This window comes from Anoplophora glabripennis, unplaced genomic scaffold (assembly GCF_000390285.2).
Source record: "Anoplophora glabripennis isolate ALB-LARVAE unplaced genomic scaffold, Agla_2.0 scaffold493, whole genome shotgun sequence".
Lineage (NCBI taxonomy): Eukaryota > Metazoa > Arthropoda > Insecta > Coleoptera > Cerambycidae > Anoplophora > Anoplophora glabripennis.
In genome coordinates, this window is record NW_019416669.1 from 151,808 (window position 1) to 156,925 (window position 5,118).

Genomic DNA, 5,118 nt, shown 5'->3' on the forward strand with positions numbered 1-5,118 from the left:
CATATTCCTTACATGATAAATTGTAAATGTAATAAAATTATAAACTAATGTGTAATGTGTATGTGACATGTCTATATAGTGTACAGTCTTTCTGTATTTCCAGATCGTATTATATTCCCATATACAAATGACACTGTCCCTGAACCAAATAATACAATTTCTCTTTCGTCCCAAAAATATCCCAAGCGCTATCGCCACTTTAGATGTGCTTTCATCCTTAGAGGACATTAACGTTGTCGTCTTCCCCTACGCATATCTTTTTTAATTCAGATGTCCTTCTTAGATGGGATTACTTTTGCATTGATTAATGAGGGTCGAGTTTTCAAAGGATTCGGGTAAATATTTGTGTTGCAAAATATCCCAAATTACCGTCAGATGCTTGCTCCTTGATTTTTTTTTAAAGGATAGGTTTCATTAGGCTGTGGTATAAGTACAGATAAGAGAAGAATATTTTTTTACATTACAGTCGACGTTTTGTTATTATGAAAGCATCACTAATAATGGCACAAGAGAAACTGATATTTCAGAATAATTTCCTAGTAATTATTTCTGAATTATTTGGAAATCTTTACATCTTTTAGAAATTTGGATGTTTATTAACTATTGTTGCCATGAAGATGAATTTTTGGAAACCAAAACTTCAAAAATCATGACTGATATACAATGTGTCCAATTAAGTTGCCACCATATGGAATACTTTTTTTATTATTGGTTTTATGAAAAAAAGTTATTCTTGATAAAAAGTTCTACATGCCCTAAAACCCAAAATGATATAATCAGATTTCAGTTTTTTGCAGTCGTATACGAGGTTTGTCGAAAAATGTAAATTTTGCTCAAGAGTAAAGTACCTTTATTTTTTACAATATCGTCAATCGTTATTAAGAAAAGTTGATCTTGATGGTATCCAAATATACATTTTACCACACTTTTGAGCTTTTATTTAAAATTGGTTGTAAAATATACGGATATCGGGGACCGCCTAGCCGGGTGTCTTGGCCGGTGGATTTCGATCTGGAGGTAAGCATCACTGACGCAGGCTGGAATTTGGATGGGTGACCTAAGGCAGGTTCGGGGACGTAGCTGTGGCAGCCTACCAGAGACCTGGGTCGCTCAACATTTTCCGCATGCGTGTGGTCCCCGATAAATGGTAATGAGAACAGAGCAAAGAAAATCTCTGTAACTCAACACCATGCTATCATACATAAACTGTACGAGACTTTGCCACCAAGCCACCCGTGTAGTAAATAGGATGGTTTGAAGAAAAGTAGGTACTCGAGTAATGAAGGAGGGTGTACAAGGGGCCTAATAAGGCCTAAGTGCCGCGGTGGAAAAACAATTCCACGATTCTCCGACATACATACATACTTACGAATCTATCTTACCTCGACGACATGCGCAGTAAAAGTTCTTTGTACATTTGAAGCTTTTCGGTTTATTAACCAATTAGTACTTTGTGTTTCACACCATTCGTACAACAAAGAATGACGTTTGGAGCATTACATTTCATCGATAAAATTGGAAGACATAATTTTAATAACGGGTTAACTTTTACGACGCGACAGAGTTTGCAATCCACGCCGACCTCACTATTTGCAAGATCAGCGTGTCCGGGGCAAAAAACAAAAAGACATTACAGCCGCTTATTGCAATTTGCGGTTGGAGATTCCCCCATTCCAATTAGCCCGCCCCGATTTACGCGCAATTGTTTTACCGCGGTCCTGATCCTGTTCGCACGGAGTTAAAGGACTAAACAGGCGAAATACTGCTTTAGGAGCTCGCGGAGGCCGCAGAATTTTAATTTTGGTTGCCGGGGGTCTCAGATTACGCCGACGATTGCGTCGAGCCTTCAAAAGATTACTCGCGACGAAGATGGCTCTTTCCAATTTTTTTCGGATTGATGAGATGAAAGTTTTCATGCGTCACAGAATTTATTATAATAAATTGAAGAATAAAAGAATTCACATTAATTGCTTCTCTACTCCATCAGTATGTACAAGGTGTTGGTAATTAAAGTGTCCGTATTTTTGAAATTTCAATTTTTAAATTAACGAAAACAATTGTAGCCTTATAAAAATTTACTATATTATTACAATTCTCGCATTGTTAACCCTCAAAGTTACATTAATGAGAATTCGCAAGCAATAAAAGTACGGAGTGAATTCATTGAGTGAAATTATTGACCACATTTCACGCAATATTTAGCATTTTGATAATTTATTCATTTGTGATAATATTTGAATTAAAACTGAGTACATTCACTCAAATATAGGTACACGTTAAATAAATTAGCTAAATCGCAGTAAATGTTATTATTGAATGACCCCATCCCATTCTATGGTTGTTGTGCGTTGTCTTTGCCTATTATTTTGGTAAAAGTTATGTTTAAATGCATTGGTTTGACTACAATAACACAAAAAAAAATCGACGAAAGGTTTCCTCGGTCAAACATATCGTATTATATGTTTTTTGGGTCACTAAAACCGAATCTGCAACTCATTTGGTCCCATCACGTCAGAGTTTTTTTCTAACCTCAAAAAATAGCTGAAAAATGGTAGAATTCAACAAAATCAACCCTGCAACCTGTTAAAACCTTATAACTCCACATCCTTATGATCCCGAACGAGATCGACAAGCCGTAAAATGATAACTCGCAACCGTAAAAATACATAACCTCAATGCATGTATAAATGCAAATGTTTATTGAAGGTGTTAACTTCAATAAGGAAAATACGGGTTGCAGCAAAGCAAAGCAAAGCAGTAATTAAAATAACAAAAAAATGAGGTATTAAAGTTGATAGCAAGATAAATACAAGTAGTGAGCGCCTGCACTATACGCTAATTGTAAACAATTTATATTAAGTTAACAGTACGGCAGAAATTAAAATATATAAGTGAGTGAAATTATTTGTCAGACTTTAAATACGCGATCTCGACGCTTGAGCTCAGGCGCTACGCAGATGTGGTAGTTTGTTGCCGAACGCGAGAAAGAATTTAATGCTTTAATTTCCGCTAATAAATAAATATATGGCGCAAGCGCAGCGCAAAGAAAAATAAAGGAAGATCATTATGGCTATTACTGAAAAAAAAAGTTAACAGCTAACAGCGTTTAGCAAGATTATATGCTGGCATGACAACCAAACAAGACTCGAGGCAAAATTTTAAGTTTTAAACAAACTTACGACTAACATAATTATAAATAACAACTAATCCTAACCTAATAAATGCATCTGCAACTACCTAATATTTTAACTTACCACGAAATCACTACCGAGTCTATATGAAGTAGACAATAAAAAAAATGGACTATAAATTCTGCACTAATATTTAAATCCACGATTGTTTGTGACCAACAGTTATACGAAATTTACTACTGACTAAACTAGGTATGATTAATTAAAAATAATATATGTACACAATGGTAAGATCAATAAAAGTTATTGGTAGAAATTAAATAAAGAAACTTTAACTTGCGGTTTTCTACACACAAAAAAGTAAATACTTGAAATGAACCTAATCAGCTTGTATTGAGTAATTCCTAGTCTCATATATCCGCAAGAAGATATTTATTTGAAATGAAAAATATATATTTTTGTTTGTAGCAAAAGATATTCTTCATTTAATAGCGCCATAGTTCAAAATAAAACTAAATCATGTTCTCACATTGATTATAATTTATTCACATTCAGAAAATCTAACAAGCACTTCAATTCTATGATTTACTCAAAGACTTTCTGACTCAGTACAAATTTATGATGTATTCCCAACAGAAAATAAAAGAAATAGCTTTAAGTTTATTAACGATTCCCTTGAAATCAAATAGTGTTTTTAACGAAATAGATGTTTACATCAAATAGATTAAACCAAATGTTCATAGTGATAAGAATATATATTTATAGTATATAAATATATACCTTTATTTACATATGTACATAAATACATTTACATTGGATATTACGATTATTCCAAATTGTTCCAAAATGCCAATATCGCTGTTTGAGAAAGTTCTTTCAAAGTCCAAGTTAATCTGAAAAAAAAACACTATATGAAACAAAACCAAATAAATCAAACTCAAACAAATCTTAATGTTATACAGAAAATAGTTAAAACTATACACAAGTTAATTTTTGTGAAATGCATAAACGTTAAAGTATTGGGAATATTACAAAACGGGCAAATTTCACTTAGTAAATTCGAATTTTTAATCAATGAAGTAGTTTTTCAGATAATAAAAAGCGACAACTTTTTTATGGCAACACTTGGGAAAATTCATGTATTAAATGAATATCTTTACAAATGATTTTCCGGATAATTTAAATAACTAGAAGCTGATGGGTTAAAAAGTTGACAATATAAATTTAGGGCGAAAAGTCTTATTATTAGAGCAGGATTTGCACTTACCTAAAAATATCTGCACGGTTTCACTAGAAAGTCTCCAATCTGTTACCTAGTAATTACTCCATACTTGCTTCAACTGGTTGTAAAAAGCTTAATTAAGTACACTTTTATACTCTAACTCTTAAAAAACCGTCGTTCTTGCTGTAAACATAAACGCTATTGTACTCTGTAATGCATAGGTATATTTACAACATGCAGTTACTTACCTATGTGCAAAATGCAAATGGCGGCAAATAATGCTGAACTAAACAACGAAACGTTAGGTATGAACTGCTGAACAGAAAAGGAAAAGACGCGAGCTTCAGACAAACGAAACATCTAGAATACGTTGCCTCGGCCAACTTCGCAAAACGCGCCGACGCACTTCACCGTGCCCTCCCACACCTGCATTCAATCTACGCAGTGTCCCACGTAAATGGTTTTACTGGGTGCGCCTGATAAATTTGGAGTGAATCAAATTTGATATTTTACAGAATAATAATAACAACTTTTCATGAATTTTATAAAGTAAATATACACATTTATTTTGAATGGAAGGTGGCAATTCTTTGCAAGATGCAACCGACATTTTATTAAAACTTCATTTAATTATTTGTTTGTATTAATTTGCTAGATGGTACATACTTGTAAAAGATTCCTTCAGTGTTATATTTTCAAGTCAAATACCTAAAGCCGAAAATACCGATTTTGGTCTATTATTATGTTTTTGTATTTTTATATAGA

At 33.2% G+C, this 5,118-nt stretch overlaps 1 long non-coding RNA gene across 1 annotated transcript; it reads right to left on the reverse strand.

Moving 5' to 3' along the window:
- Positions 1 to 3,917: 3,917 nt before the first annotated feature.
- LOC111691816 lies at positions 3,918 to 4,696 on the reverse strand. The gene is made up of 3 exons (XR_002763060.1): positions 4,602 to 4,696; positions 4,399 to 4,536; positions 3,918 to 4,024 (listed from the first exon to the last, which is right to left on the reverse strand). It is a non-coding gene; the product is annotated as an uncharacterized LOC111691816 (long non-coding RNA).
- Between the last annotated feature and the right edge of the window lie 422 nt (positions 4,697 to 5,118).